The sequence below is a fragment of the Meleagris gallopavo genome, chromosome 5, assembly GCF_000146605.3.
Source record: "Meleagris gallopavo isolate NT-WF06-2002-E0010 breed Aviagen turkey brand Nicholas breeding stock chromosome 5, Turkey_5.1, whole genome shotgun sequence".
Classification (NCBI taxonomy): Eukaryota; Metazoa; Chordata; class Aves; order Galliformes; family Phasianidae; genus Meleagris; species Meleagris gallopavo.
The window spans coordinates 32,314,878-32,330,600 of NC_015015.2; the positions used below are offsets into that span (position 1 = coordinate 32,314,878).

Consider the following 15,723-nt stretch of genomic DNA (forward strand, 5'->3'; position numbering starts at 1 on the left):
TTTCATATCTGCAAAGGGACAAATTCTCACAATTTTATGACTGTTGATAAGAAACACCAAATCTGTTTTTGAATAAAATCTCAGCCAGATCTCTGGTGATTTGTGCTGCTGGAAGGGCAGACTTATAAATGAGTGGTAAAGCTCAAAAGTAATAGAAAATTCAATACAATTTTTTTTTAATATATAAGGTCTACAACTTTTGGGGGGTTTTTTTGTTTGTTTGTTTTGTTTTCTTGTATGGTTCTTTTACACTTTCTCATGCTATCATGCAGTGTGCTGAAGCAGAATAACTGCTAGGTTTTACTCTGGAAGTAGATGTATGAATAAATAACTATGTGAGTCTGTACAGTACTGCATTCTGGAAGAATTCCTCAGGGTCTTTTGTGCTCTAGGTTACTGTACTGTAGGAATAAATACGCCTGAATTCCCTTCTTTCTGCCACCACATATCTTTATGATATTCAGGGAGAACACTATTTTATTTTTTTCCCTTAGTGAGCCTACAGAATGTCTGCTGAAAACAACTGAAACAGAATTATGTAAGTAAAGACTGAACACATGCCCTGGGAGTGCAAGAACTGACATATTTTCTTACCCTCTCCATTTCAATCTTTGCAATCTGTAGTATTCAAAAATGCAGCATAAAATCTAAATTGACATGATATTTTTACTGATACTGCTTGAGAATCATCCCTTATATGTTTAGATATACAGGCTTGCAGACAGTAAATACTCTAATTTAACACAACACAATAACAGATGTTCTTTTCAAGCATGACTCTTGCGTAACTCTAGAACAAGTCTACAGTACAGGGCACATTAAACCCCTCGTTAGCTTGAATTGAGAGGATAAGTAAATGCCCTTTGACCAATCAAACTCTACAAAAAGGGTTCAAGCTCGCTCTTTGTGAAGCAAGCTGGTTAAAAATATGAAAAGCATATTTGCAATGTCATGATACACAAGATTTTGCCAGTAATTTCTCAGTTGCTCTCCATTGTGCAATTAATCAAAAGTAGCATAAAGCAGGAAAACAGAGCCTGGAGAAAGTGTTATATTAAGACAATATTTACTTTTTTTTTAATCAGGTTTTTCTTTATTTTAAGCACACTTCTATCAGTAATGTAAAGCTGAAGTTTCCCAATGTAGCAACATATTAATAAAAGTATTCACATCACATTTTTTGTTAAAAATGCTTTTATATTAAGAAGTTTTGCCACACCGATGACATATCTTTTCAGTTCTCACATCTCAAGGACGTGCAAAGCATTACATTTGACAAGCAGAGCAATATGGAAGTTATTCCATTGATTGATATTAAAATTGTGATTCTTGACCACAGCAGTTAATTCTGAAATATACAAAAAGGACTGTGCAATAGAGTTACAAAATGACTCCTAGTTAAACCTTGAAATATGTACTACTGGCCCTCACTGGAGTCGAAAGTTTTTCAAATAAATCCGGGTAACTGATTTGATGACTGTAACTTCTTATACAAGTCTTCTCTTACCGCATTTAAAATTATTCTTTTCAAGAAGAGACAGAAATATCCTGCTAACTCAATTCAAGATTCTGAGCTTGGCTGATCTCAAATGGGCTGAATCCTACATATCTTAACTTCATTTCAAACCTTGTGAGCAATTGGCTAATCTATCCAGCTGTCTTACAAGAGTTCGTTTGAGATTTTTTACTTGAATATGATGACTACATATTGTCTTTATTTCTTGAATTCTAGCTTTTGAGAAATGTAAAATTGTTTTGTTAAACACTGAAATCCAAGTAGCTCACATTTAGTAGTTAGGTTATAGCAAAGTTTAGTTGCCAAACTGTGTATATAAAGTGATGATAATACCAAAGTGATCCGCTGCATGTTTTCATAAATAGTTTTATAAGAACAATGTCAGCATTTGCTAGATTTATTATTCTTCTTCACCTTTTATTCAGATTTATAGCATACAGGCCATAAAGATCAGTACGCTTAGAGAACAATATGAAAACCTGTGGGAAGGTGGATTGGCTTAGATATCTGCTGTCACAGCAGTAGCCGGCAATATTCACGAGCTCAGACTCTGTTTGCATTAGCCGTACAAAATCCTGCTTTTCAATCACCTGAAGACTATTTCAGCTGCACTATATGGCACTGTTTATATAAAGGAAAGCGAAGGAGAAGGAGTACTGGCTGTGGCAGACAACGTGAAGGGGTGATATTTAACCCTCTGATACAATAAGAGTCCAGGACAGTACCTGTTAATTTAATTGCTTAGGAGTGGTACAACAGACAGTTTCTTTTTTCCAAGGAGCGATCAGAGTTTCTGATTTGTTTGGCTCAGCCAGGCTCCCAGGCCATAGCTGGGGGTGACAGAGGCAGAGATTTCCTTAGAACACCTCTTCAAAAATCTGAAACAGAGCCCATATGTCATGCTGTAAAAAAATGCAAAATATGCTGGATCTGCAAAAGTGACACACCAGGCCATATGCTTCAGACAGAACAGCTTGCATATGTCTAGGCCTCTACACTAACTTCAAGAACTGAAAACAGTGGCTGGGCTATTCTACACTTCTCCACTTGTTAAATTTGTTTTGCTAAAGTCAGATTTACTGGAAACAAACAAAAAAAAGTCTTTGTCAAAACCCTGAAGCTGATGACCGGCCAATTATTTTCTGTGGTTGTTTGAACTGTCAAGCTGTGATCAAGTGAAGTGGAACAACTGCAAGGTTTTCCAGAACAGCTGTTCAAATCCAGAGGTTCATCTCACAGTTAGAAATGGACTCAATGCTAAACACCAGGAGAGGTCAGCATGCCAGTTCTGGTCTGTTTTGTGCACAAAGTAACACTCTATATTTTTGCTGCTATCCCAAACACTTTCCAGCACTTCCACAAAGCTAAGAAATATTAATTCTTTTACTCAGGCCTAATACTCACACCATTATCTGTCACACAACAAAACCTGTATGAACACCTCTTTAAAGATCTATTTTACTTTGGCAAGTGCCAGGAAATCCTAGAGTCAGTAACATACCTTACCTTGCAATGGTACTACGGAGGTCTTAAAACAGCAAGATAGTTTAACACTGTCTTATTCATTATAAGAAATAAAATACACACAATTAATATGGTTCATTCTTCAGCTTTAACCTTTATGTTTCAATGACAAAATATCAAGTGTGAAGCTGAAAGCTCTTTTTATATATGAACATTGAAAATATTTGCACATTTTGAACTTTCTGCAAAAACTTTTTCAAAAGAAATCTGAATTCAGAAAATGCTAAAGTAAATCCTAAATAAAAAGAAACAATTTATGGTAACTTTTTTTTTTTTTCCAGCTGTGTGTCCCAGACCGCATAAAATCAAGTGAGCATTTTCAACAATGTGCAAGTCAGATTCCCAAATGATATGTGAACTTGGCAGAGCTGTTTCCCTCAAATAATTACTGTTAAAAGACATAATGCCTAAAGGAAATGAGGCTCAATGATATTTAAGCTGTCTTCTACCTTTACAAAAAAAGTTGTTACTTAAATAAAATCCTTAACTCCCAGCTTACTGTGACAAACTTCATTTTTGCATAGTATCTTCATTAGATACTGAATGAAGGTGGTCTCTTTCCCAGAAAGAATAAAGCAGATTCAGTTTTGTCTGATTTGCCACTCTGACTTGTGACTTACACTCAAGGCTAGATCACATATCATCTTCCCACTGCAGCTGTGTCAGTGGAAGCTTTCACCATGCCAGCTGCTTGTCACTACGTCCACTGGGAGGCTTCCATCCCTCCCAATCTATCTCCTAAGCTGCACTGCAAATACTTACTTGTTTCTGTCAAAATGAATACTTTTAGCAGAACTGTTCATTAGACTACCTTGGCAATTTTTAACTGAAACAGGGCAATCAAACAGGTCTCCTAGCAAATCTGAGGAAAAACTAATGTCGTTTAAGGGAAGGAGCTGCAGACTGGAGCAGGAAATCCCTTCAGCAGGATATATTATCAAGCTCTTATTCCATAAAATCCATTTAGTGCCTTCATATTGCATTAAAGTTTGAAAGGAATTATTCAGAATGAAGTTAACCTTAACTATCAGAGACTAAGCATACTGATCATTACACTGTCCTGAAGATCTTTACATGTCAAGACTATGTCTTCAGCTTTATATCAGTTAATTTCATATGTATTTTACATATAGCTTTGGAATAATAATGATATTCAATAAATGTATTGAATATATATAGATATATATAGATTTTCTTTGAAATAATTTCCTTTCATTTGCTCATTTATAAAACAAAATGCATGCTACTGCACAAATAGAAGTAACTAAAAACAAAGATCTGTTTTTTTTACTATTTAAAAAATTGAATAGAAATATTGAAATCTAGCTGTAAAATTCCACTACTGTAAATGTGATATATATATATATATCACATTTGAATATATATGAATATATATATATATATTCAATACAGTTATGAGAGTTCTGTCAGGAGATTTAATGAAACATCTCTTCTATTTCTCTAACAACATTCCAATAGTCTATTTGACTGGAAGTGTATTTAGCTATTAGATGTCTCTACAGATTTTATATTCCCAGAATATAGGCACACATTTACAGGAGTGGAATTTTACAGCTAGATTTCAAATATTTTCTATTCAATTTTTTAAATAAGAAAAAAACAGATCTTTGTTTTAGTTACTTCTATTTGTGCAGTAGCATGCATTTTGTTTTATAAATGAGCAAATGAAAGGAAACTATTTCAAAGAAAAATCTCTTATTTTCATTGCCATTTCAGATGGAATTCAAATACGACTTTTGAAGTTCAGACCAGATATGGACACTGTATCTATCATTCCTATCATAAGACTGGAAAAATTTCCTTCCTACTAATAATTACTAACTCACCATGCCATAGATATGTCACTTGTACTTCAAGAGGTCTTATGGTCCTTAGTACCTCCTGAAAGCCAGCAGATCAGCACCTTACACGTGTACTTATATTTTCTAATGGTGTCAGTAAAGTTGTATGTTAGTCATAGAACATAAGCATGTTTTATTCAGGTCATTTTACTTTAGATTTGATAAAACAGCAGAAAGTTCATTTTGATTGAAGTTTTCTTAAAATACATTAGTATCTCCAAATGTCTATCTTGTTTTGTGAATCAAAAATAGTGACATATTAGTTTAGTAAGTGTATTTCATGCCCCATTTATTATAATTTTTGGAATTAGTGAATATATTTCTTAACTTTTTCTAATACAGACATTTTGTTTTTAATTCTTCAAACTTTTAGTGAGAAAACAGATAAAACAAATTCCATTTTCTTATTCTCATGTTGGAGGAAGTGTCTCAGCTTTGTTCTCAGCAATTCACAAATGTTGAGAGATTGAGCTCTCTATTATTTGTTTTTATTATATTCTTACTTACTGGTTCATCATTCTCATTTCATCTTTTAAGAATTTTCTATTAGCAGTCTATGAAGTTTTGCTTTTCCTTCACTTAGATATCTACTGGGTGCCTTGACGGGAACTGAAATTAAATTCAAGAATTAGCAGAAGAAAAACGTGACATGAGCAGGTCAGTGGCAAGTCAGCTAAACTTATATGCACTGAAGTTCAAGAATATAAAGCAATGCACGCACTGCACTATTGCTGAATATAGTTATCTATCCCGTTACATCTACAGAAAAAAAAAACAAAAAAAACAAACTTCTACCAAGCATCATCTGTTTTCTGAACAAAACATGCCAGTTACAGTGAAGTTTAGGAGGTGTTCTGTTCTAGCTATGAATGTTGACTCATTTACAACTTTGGCTTGATTTTTTCTAGCTGCAGTGGTTACCATCCCCAGTTCTGCATCCCACTTCTCTGTCATAAATTTACACTTCCACAGCAGGCATGTCTGAGCTGACTGTGAGAGGCATGGATGCTGATGAACCATCATAGTTTATAGACTGCTATGCAAACATAAATTGGCACTAACAACGTTCTTGGCAGGAGGAAGAAACACACACTGCAAGAATGAAAAGCCGTTAGACTGTCCCAAATCAATTTATTCCATATATGAGTCAAAGTCTTTGATGTCAACAAAATATGCAGACAGAAGTGGTGGACAGGGTAATCTCTTCCTCTCCATCTCAGATGGAGAGATGGAAAGACACACAGTAATAAACCAACATTTCTGAAAATGCAACTCTAATGAAATCTTTCACAAACATTTTAGTAATTTTTGAGAGGAATGATCATAATATTAGAGAAAATTTAGTAACAAAGAGATTTTTCTCTCTTTAAACATAGAGGTACACCAAGTGTTTGAAAATGTCTCTCTCAGATTGGGAAATTAATATTATTTGGTTTCTAAGACTGTTTTCGTAATTAGCCAGGAGATTTTTTTTTTTTTAATTTGTTCTTACAACAGTTTCCTCCTTTCACAGTAACAGATAAAAATCAGTGCTGGCAAATATTGCAGCTTCTTGAAGCCAGAACAGAGTTTAAGAGCAGTCAAGAGGTATGGCAATTTTAGAAGATTTCTCCCATGCATTTCCTTCTATAATGTTTAGGCTGCTAATGTAATTCTGTGAGACTTTAAAAATATAGTTTCAGATCTCTGGAATCTACAACGTCTGGATACAACCTTGTCAAAGATATCTCCTTTTCTCAAATGTTTCTAGGCAAAATACAAATGATTCTCTAGCAAGCATACAGTCTTTTTGTCCTAGAAAGAAACTCACGCATCAATCACTCCAATGTTCTAGCTGTACATTTAAAAAAATAATAATAATCAAAGGCATTCTCCTTTTTCTTTAGATCTCTCTGCATGCATGCTTATACTGCTGTATGGCACATGCACTGAAAGAAAAAGAAAGTGAAGAAGCGACTGTGTGAGGGGAAAAAAGATTAGGAATTGGGAATTGAAGTGGACTGCTGTGAAGAAACTCTTTGCATTGTGCGTATTTATGACTTGCTTTGGGGCTTTTTTATTTTTTCTTTTTAATTATTCATTAAGAACATACAGCAACAGAGTAACACGCTGAAAGAAACATGAGTGTCTCACCGCTGAGCTTTGCTAGGTGTATTCTAGGTACATAGGAACTAATGATATTAATTCCTCTTCATTTTATAAAATAAGACAGAACAAGGAGCATTCATTTTCAAATATAAGCTCCTACACAGATCTAAAATTGAATTTATCAGCTAATCCAAAAAATCTAAATAAGTCATTTGCTCAAAATCACAATAAAGTGAGTTATGAAACTACTTGTTTTTATTAACAGCTGAGACATAACTGGATTTGTAAGCTCACTGTGTAAACTACGCCGAGTTCAGTGCAGGAATGGCAAGGCACTACCTTGTAAAGGTTGAAACAATCTGGAATTTCAGTAGTTTGTTAATCTAGGAAGCTTGAGGACTAAAATCCACAGATTTCCTCCACGTTCCTTGTAAGTCTCATACACCAAGGCATAAAGCATAAACTGGATGGAGCAGAGTCTCTGATGAAATATAATATAATGTAGCCTTTATTAAGAAGCACAAACAGAAGAGGTTCTAAGTCAGTCCTTTGCCCTTAGTCTGGTACAATATAATTCAGAGAAGCGAAATGCCAGGTAAATTTATTTGAAAAGACTACACAATCAGACACAGTATATTTGCGAAATGTGTTCATCCAGTACAAAACTGACAGAGGTAAAATGTCCTGATGTTTCATCTGAATGAATACTGCATACAAAACTGCTGCCAGGACACATACTGTTCTGAGCAATGAAGGAACAATAATATAGAGTCCTTAGGAAAATGTAGTGCATGTACAGATTGCTTGCACTCAGGGGTCATATGACCCAATGGAAGACATCTGTCACTACACTGAGATACAACTGTTTTCAATTTAAAATAACATGTTTAGGGAAGTAAAATAAATGCAAAGTTTGTCTTGTCCAAGAAAAAAAAGGTAATTTTTCATATTAACTGTTTTCACAGAGAAAGACAAACGATGTGCATTTATTTCCCTGCACTGTTCATTTGGCCTTAAAGCCAATATATGGAGCAAAAAATAATGTTATTTACAAAATAGGAAATCTCTCCCAGAAAAAAGGGAACTGAAAAATGTTTATACCAAACACTCTAATGGAAATACAAAGCAGAATACTAATAAAAAAAACAAACAAACAAAAAAAAAACAACAACAAATAAAAATGTAAGTCTTTTACTCATCTTTAAAAATAGAAACAGAATAATAAAAACAGATACTGTATTATTAATTAAATTAGATGAATAAAGAAAGCCTAGTCCAAATCTCAGTGAAGCACTACAGAAGTTTTCACTTTTCAATTCATTCACAATGATAACTAAACATGTTGATATATTTTAAAATAATTCAGAGTTGTTTAAAATAGTCATAAACATGCTGGTAGATCTCAATGCCTTCTACATTTCAAAATGTATGAAAACCCTGAGAGAGCAAGTATATGTACATGTATGTTTACGTGTATACAGTGATTAAGTGATACTATTTTATTATTATATTTATTACACAAGAGGCAGAAAAGAAGGTACTATTATAACATTTGTATTTGTTCTTTTGTTCTCAATTAAGATAAAGAAAACTATTCAATGAAATAGTCCAATTTTTAGCAAAGATTTTTTTTTTTTTTAATTGACTCCAAGGTATTTTTTTTTTTCCTTGGGAGGAATATTTCTTCCCTCTCTCCCCTCCCCCCCCCAAAAAAAAAAATTCTTATTTTATACAATCTAGCTGATTCCTATTCTGGTTTTGGCTGGGATTGAGTTAGTTTTCTTCACAGTAGCTAACAAAATGCTTTGCTTTGGATTTGCGATGACAACAGTGTTAATAACACACCTATTCCCAAGCAGTGTTCACACAACATCAATTCCTTTTCTGCTTCTCACACTGCCCTCCCCAGGGAGTAGGATAGGGGTGCACTAGAAGCTGGCAGAGGACACAGAACATCTGAGCTTGACTGTGTAAAGGGATAATTTTATAAGGTTTCATGAAATAAATTAAAATGGAAGGAAATGAGTTTGAAAGTTAACAAATTCACATATACAGTTATTTTGATGTCTATTTGAAGTTAATTCTATTTCTAAGATGCAAAAATAGACTCCACGTTTTACAGAACAGAGATTTTTATAACCTCAGATAAAGTATCTATATTCACCATAGTCACGAGAAAGCTCAGGCTTTCCTTTTCAGCACTGCTACTACCTTACCATATAAGCAGAAATAAGTTACATAATCTCAATACACAAATTAGCCTTATCTTTGAATGAAGATAATCCTAACCTCCTTTGGGAAGTGATTTCACAATTACTAAAGAATGTTATGTAATGTGTAAGTAAGTTTCCTTGAAGCATTAGAAATATATTTGCCAACTCTAAGTAATGCACAGATAATTTTGACTGAAAACATCATTGCTTTGTGTAATGCTGTAACACAATGGAAAGCAGAGCAATGACAGCAGAGTAGCCAAGTCCCAGGCTACAACAACTGAAGACACACTCAAATGCAGCAGCCACAGGCAATAAAACAGAGGAAAGAATTTGCTTACCTTTGGAAGGCCTCAAGCAAGCAAGAATCTCCAACAAGATACTCTTGCCTCCATCCAAACCCATAAATGAGGTCTGGGAAGTGGTGGATTCTGGCTCCACTTCTTCCAGTCACTCAGGTACTTTGCATGCACCTGAGCTCCCCAGAGTTGGCCCGGCCTTTCCACCAGGTGTTCAATCACTTTTTCAAGCTATGACTTCGTATTTATGTTACACTTTGATTGAGACTCTAAATTCTCATAGAGAAAACAGCAACAGGAGCAAAATGATTTACTATATCAAAGAAATGTTTTCTTTTCATAGCTTACTCCCAGTTGATGTCACTGTGCTCTGTCATGCTTATATACCTTATTTGCATGAGATAGCACATAATCCCAAAGGAAGATTTCAGAAAATGCTAATTTTCCATTCTTTGTTTTGTATATATTTGCTAGTTATCATTTCAGAGAAGTAAGAATTTAGTTGACATGATGTTGTTTCCTCATTTCCTGTCATGTTCATTTCAAATGTCTAAGTGCATGCTATTTCCCATTGTAAGAAATACATCCATACAGAAATTACTTCTCATACAACTAGTATGAGATACTTACCTGGCAGAGAAGACACCATGATCAGTCAGGTGGTTTTCCCAGGGTGAGGCTCATCTCCTGCACTCCATGTGTGATGACCCCTGTGATTTCTCCAGATGTGGGAAACTCAACTGCATAATTTGTGGTAGTGTTATATAGACGTGGGGGAAGAACTCCTTGAGAGCAGCCCTGTAGAGAAGGACGTTGGGGGTCCTGGTGGGTGAGAAGCTGGATGCAAGCCACCAGTGTAGGTAAACTATATCCTGGGCCACAAGTTAAAAAAGGGGTGGCCAGCAGGGAGAGGGAGGTGATTGTCCCCCTCTACTCAGATCTTGTGAGGCCCCATCTGAAGTACTGGGTCCAGGCCTGGGGGTCCCAGCACAAGAAAGATGCATGTTCTTGGAATGTGTCCAGAGGAGGGCCACTAACATGATCAGAGGGCTGGAGCACCTCTCTTATGAAGAAAGGTTGAGCATCATCCAACATCATCCTGGATTTCAATACATCCAAATTTACTGGGAGATCTCCAAATGGTTGTAGTCTTTACTAGTAGTTACAGTTTTCCTCCCCAAAACGGTCTCGCATGCATGGGAATCTGCAAGATTTTGCTACTGAAATGTGAGGCAAAAAGGCACCAAGTGTTTCAGTCTCAATGTTTTCAACCTTTACTAGAAGTTCTCTGGCTGCCAGCCCTCATCTTCTGCATCCTGTTGATGAGGTGGTTGGTAACAAATCATCAGGAGCACAACACCAGTGTTCTTTCCAGAGTTTTGACAGCCACGTCGTTGGCTGTATGCTGGAGCTCTGTGTAGTCAAAAAGTTACTTGCATACAGCATAAACTTCCCCTCTTTTTTCCTTTCTATACTCATCCTGATATGCTACATTAAAATAGTAAAACAAATTAAAATGGCAAAAACTACACAAATCAGCATTGTGAACTGGATTAATATAATATTACATGTTTCCCCATGAAATTCTATGTAATTTGTTTTATTTCATTTTCTGACATTTGTTTGGAAGGTTTGTTGTACGTATATATAAATGCTTAGAACAGCAAAAAGCAATTGGCTTCATGTCTTTCATCTGTTTAGGTGGCTGTAGGTAGGAGTGAACAGATGGTAAGTTGAACACTGAAAGATGGAAGTGATTTGGAGGGAATTAGTTGGTTGTGCTGTCAGCTAAGAAAATTTCTACAAACTACATTTATTTATTTTTTTCCAGGGGATAAAGTAAAAGGCAGTGGTTCAGTGGAAGAACTAGCGGAGTTTGCAGGCATTTCCGTACCGCCATATTTACAAATAGATGCCATCTTTAGATTTACTTATTGAAACCTTTTCTCTCTTTTGGAACTGAGACAACTGCAGACAAATATTCCCTGAGATAGAATGAGTTATCTACCTGGCAAAGTAAGTTCAAGAAATGTTTTCTATATGTCTTAGTATCAGTAATTCCTTATTCATATTTATTCTTATATCTATGCAATTTTAATGTTTAAGTAACCTTTATGGTCTCAGAATCAAGCTGCTTTTTAATAACTTTCTATTTCATTGTATAACTACACAGGAACAAGAGCCACACTACAGCCTAGCTACATGCTATTCAGCAAGTACGGGCCAGGAAGTAACGATATTTGCATTTACATCTACAGGCCCTCAAAATATACAGACTAAAACAAATATTCATGTGTCTTTGTCATCTTGTTTTATAAGTGTCATTTATAAGTGTCATTTGATTTACTTTTGTACAACGATTCCTATTTTACTTTGCTATAACTAAAAGAAAATGACGCTATATTTCAAGGTCAGCATACTACAAAGAGTAAGAAAATTACTTCACAGGAGATACTTCCAACTACTAATTGTATTATAACTCTGCAGATATTCATCTCTGTGTAAACCAAAATTTAATAGGTTTCTAAGAAAGAAAGTGGCAAATTCATTATAAAAATATAATCAGAAAGATCTATTCTTTCTTACAGAGGCTAAAATTTTAGAAGACATCATCCAATATCTTTAGTCAACAAACAAAAACAAATACATAAACATCTTCATGCACTCCATTTCCATGGAATAACAGACTAAACTTTGTATAGCAACTTCTTTCAGATCAAAATTTGCTGTATTTCCCAAGAATTGCAACAAGCGTGTCATCAAAATCCTATATTTCCTAACTTAGCATTGTCATATCTTCCATATACTTAAGAAGTTTACTTATGTAAAACTAAGACTTTTTTATGATATGTTCTGTTCTGAACTGAAAACGTTGAAAGCGGTAACACTTGCCCAGGGTAGTGCCATTGCAGTCTGGATGACTGAGTCATTTTTATACCACTACATTTGGCTTCCTGGATTCACAGATGTCAGAACCATGGGGGAAAAAATACACACACACACACACACACACATATATATAAAAGCATGCATGTGGTTGGCTCACAGACTGAGAGACTATGACAAGTGCAGATGATATGATTCTTCTCTGCTGAGGGTCTAATTGAGCTCAATGAATACGTTCAAGTAATTTAATATAGCTTGCCCTGCATGTATTTCTTAGGGACAGTGGAAAGTCATTTCACTTTATTGTATCACCAGCTGTAGACAAAGCTTTGTCATTTCTGTCTGTCACACATTTTCTTCACCATTTTTGAAATCACACTTTAGTTTCATCTCCATCTGGGATAGAAGCAGGAGAGTTGTAATGTAAGAAAAACTTGTGGGTTTTTTGTTTTTTTTTTTTAACTTGTATTTTTAACTTGATTGGATGATGAGAGCCTTGAAAATGCCATGACATAGGCTGGTCTTTTGATGGTTATAGAAAAAGTTTGCAGATGCAGTAGGCTGACCAACTGCACAGCAAAAAGAAGCTTTGGATGACAAGTACTACATTAGCACAGCTCATATGGGAAATGACATCTTTCCAACAGAGATAGATATGCCCTGCTTAGTTCAGCCAAACAGAGATTCTTCAGATCTGTTCTTTGGCTTTTTGAATATGTGTTCATAAATTTTATACATGTCATTAGCACATTTTGTGGAAAACAGGAGAAATGGTAAATCAAATTATGTCCCAACATACAAATGTAAATGAAGAGTTTGGCTTTGAATATGAAACTCAGCAGTTAAACAGTTTATACCAAATTAGTGGGAGATAATATTTCAATGTCAATTAGAGTGAATTAGACTGCCTTTAGAACAGAAACAATTTTACTTTTGCTAAGTGTTAAATAGCAACCCTATAATATCATTAACCATTTGACCTTCTGATAATTTGCTAAATTTACACTGATGAGCATGCATTTTCTTGTCCTTCCATGAGCATGGAAACAGATAAGTCCATAAGTTCTGCTCTTCTTCAACATGGGCACAGTTAATTATCACCAAATTCAAGAAATGAATGACAGAAATCTCAAAAACAGAGTTACTGGTTTTAGTAGAACTGACAGATTACAGAATCATAGAATGGTTTGTGTTGAAAGGAATTTTTAAAATCATCTTGTTCCATCTTCAGTTCTATAAAAATTTGTTGGTTTCCTGCCAACAAATGTATTGGTCTTCTTAGTCCCTGTTCAAGCTCTATTGAAAGTGCTCTGAATTGTTTTTTTTTGTTGGACCTCTCTCTTGCAGTACTGGGCAACAGTAATATAATCTCATAATATATAACCTATAGTTAAATGATTTTTTTTTAATGAGTTTAATGATCATTAAAAAAATGCGTCAGAGAAGGTTAGAAATTGAAAGTGAAATAAAATCCAAGAATTGCATTCTGAAATCTTTTCAAATACTCTCAAATACTCCTTATCTCTTTTACATACCAAAAAAATAAATTAGTAATTAAATCACTGACAACTGCAAAATATTTACAACCTTCTTACAATGTGTGATTTGCCTCTGTGATATCCCATCTATATAATATGCCATTCTATGGTTCTCTGACATTTTCCAGGATAAAACCCTTAAAATACTCCCTTTTTTCTTCCATTCTAGGATTTAAATCTGCTGTTTAGTCCATTGTTTATGTCTCTGAAATCACAATTTTGTAAAACTTCTCACCATATTGGTGTACCAGATCTGGCTAGGATGGAATTGATTTTCCCCGCAGGAATTTATATAGAGCTGTGCAGTTATAGCTAGAGAAGCATTAATGCTGTTTCTCTAATCCTTTAGGAAGCCAGTAGGCTGGCGGTGAAAAAGAGTTGAGGAGGTGACATTGCCAGAACAGCTGATCTAGGCCAACCAAAAGAATATTCCATACCATATGACATTACATACAGCAAGAAAAGATCACAGAATCACAGAATTGTAGGGGTTGGAAGGAATCCGCAGAGATCATCAAGTCCAACCTTCTGCCAAAGCAGGCTCTCACAAAAAGATGGGGAAGAGGAAAGGAGGACTCTCACTATGAAAATGTTTGTCTTCCCAAACAACTTCTATATGCATACTTAGGCGCTGCTTACCAAGTGGTGGCTGAACATCACTTGTTGACGGGAAGCAGAGAATAATTATTTTCTGTTCTTGCTTTTTTTATGCGGCCTTTCCTTTTTTGTTCTTTCTTGTAATTAGACTGCTCCTTATCCCAATCCATGGTAATTTCTAATGGTTTCTAGTTGTTCAGTTGCCTTGACTTTCATTCTCTGTAGACAAAAGGTTTGCTAGACCACATATCATTTTTCACTGGTAACTTTCAAATCCAGCAGTTCTAAACATAGCTGTAACAAAATGTCACACAACCAAACACCAGTTTTCTCTCTGTAGAAATCTAATGTCAAATGAAGAAAAAACAAAACAAAAACAAAACAAAACAAAACAAAAAAAAGCAAAACACACACACACACAAAAAAAACATAATAGGAAGAAGCACAAATTACCTTCTTACTGTAAGAATACTGACATAGATACAAGCCACAGCTTGAGACTCTAATGTTTAATTAGCTCTCTACGCCCATGAGAAAATCAAGAAATATCCTTTAGGATCATAGATTTCAGTTTCTACAATACTTCTGATTGTAACTTCAATTATAAGTTTTACTTTCAAGAGACTGAAAGACTATACAAAATTTATTGGACTGGAAATGCCACAGGTTTTACTACAGAATCCATCTACGCACTTAAGAACATTTGAATCAAAAAACTATACTGGATGCAAAATTTAGTATTTTTTTAAAGTTTATTAGTATTTTTCATTTTAGAATAATAATATATTTTAAAAACATAATAAAGAAAGAAACACACATTATGTAAAAGAGTGTGGAAAAGGCCATGAAAAAGCTATTAATGAATTTAATGCATCAGGCATTTTAAGAACAATGTTCTTTGCTTAGTGAAATATACTAGCAAATCCTTCTGTTGTACGGTGTTGAGTGTCCAAGTAACATGGAACATCAGCGAAAAAGCAAATAAAATGATTTAATATCCAGAGTAATAAATAATATATATTTCTTTCAAAATAGGTTGAAATGATGTTTTTATTTTTAATTAGAAAAGTGAGCAATTTGAAATTTATGAGCAAACAACTCTCCTGCTATAATTTTACATAATTGAGGTATATGATCATATTTAGAAATAACAAAGGAAACTGAGGACATTCTGGGACATTTTGGAGCCCAGGGCAACTT

At 34.7% G+C, this 15,723-nt stretch overlaps 1 pseudogene; it reads left to right on the forward strand.

Moving 5' to 3' along the window:
- Positions 1–10,124: 10,124 nt before the first annotated feature.
- On the forward strand, positions 10,125–10,273 carry LOC116216713 (annotated as a pseudogene).
- The last annotated feature ends 5,450 nt before the right edge of the window (positions 10,274–15,723 follow it).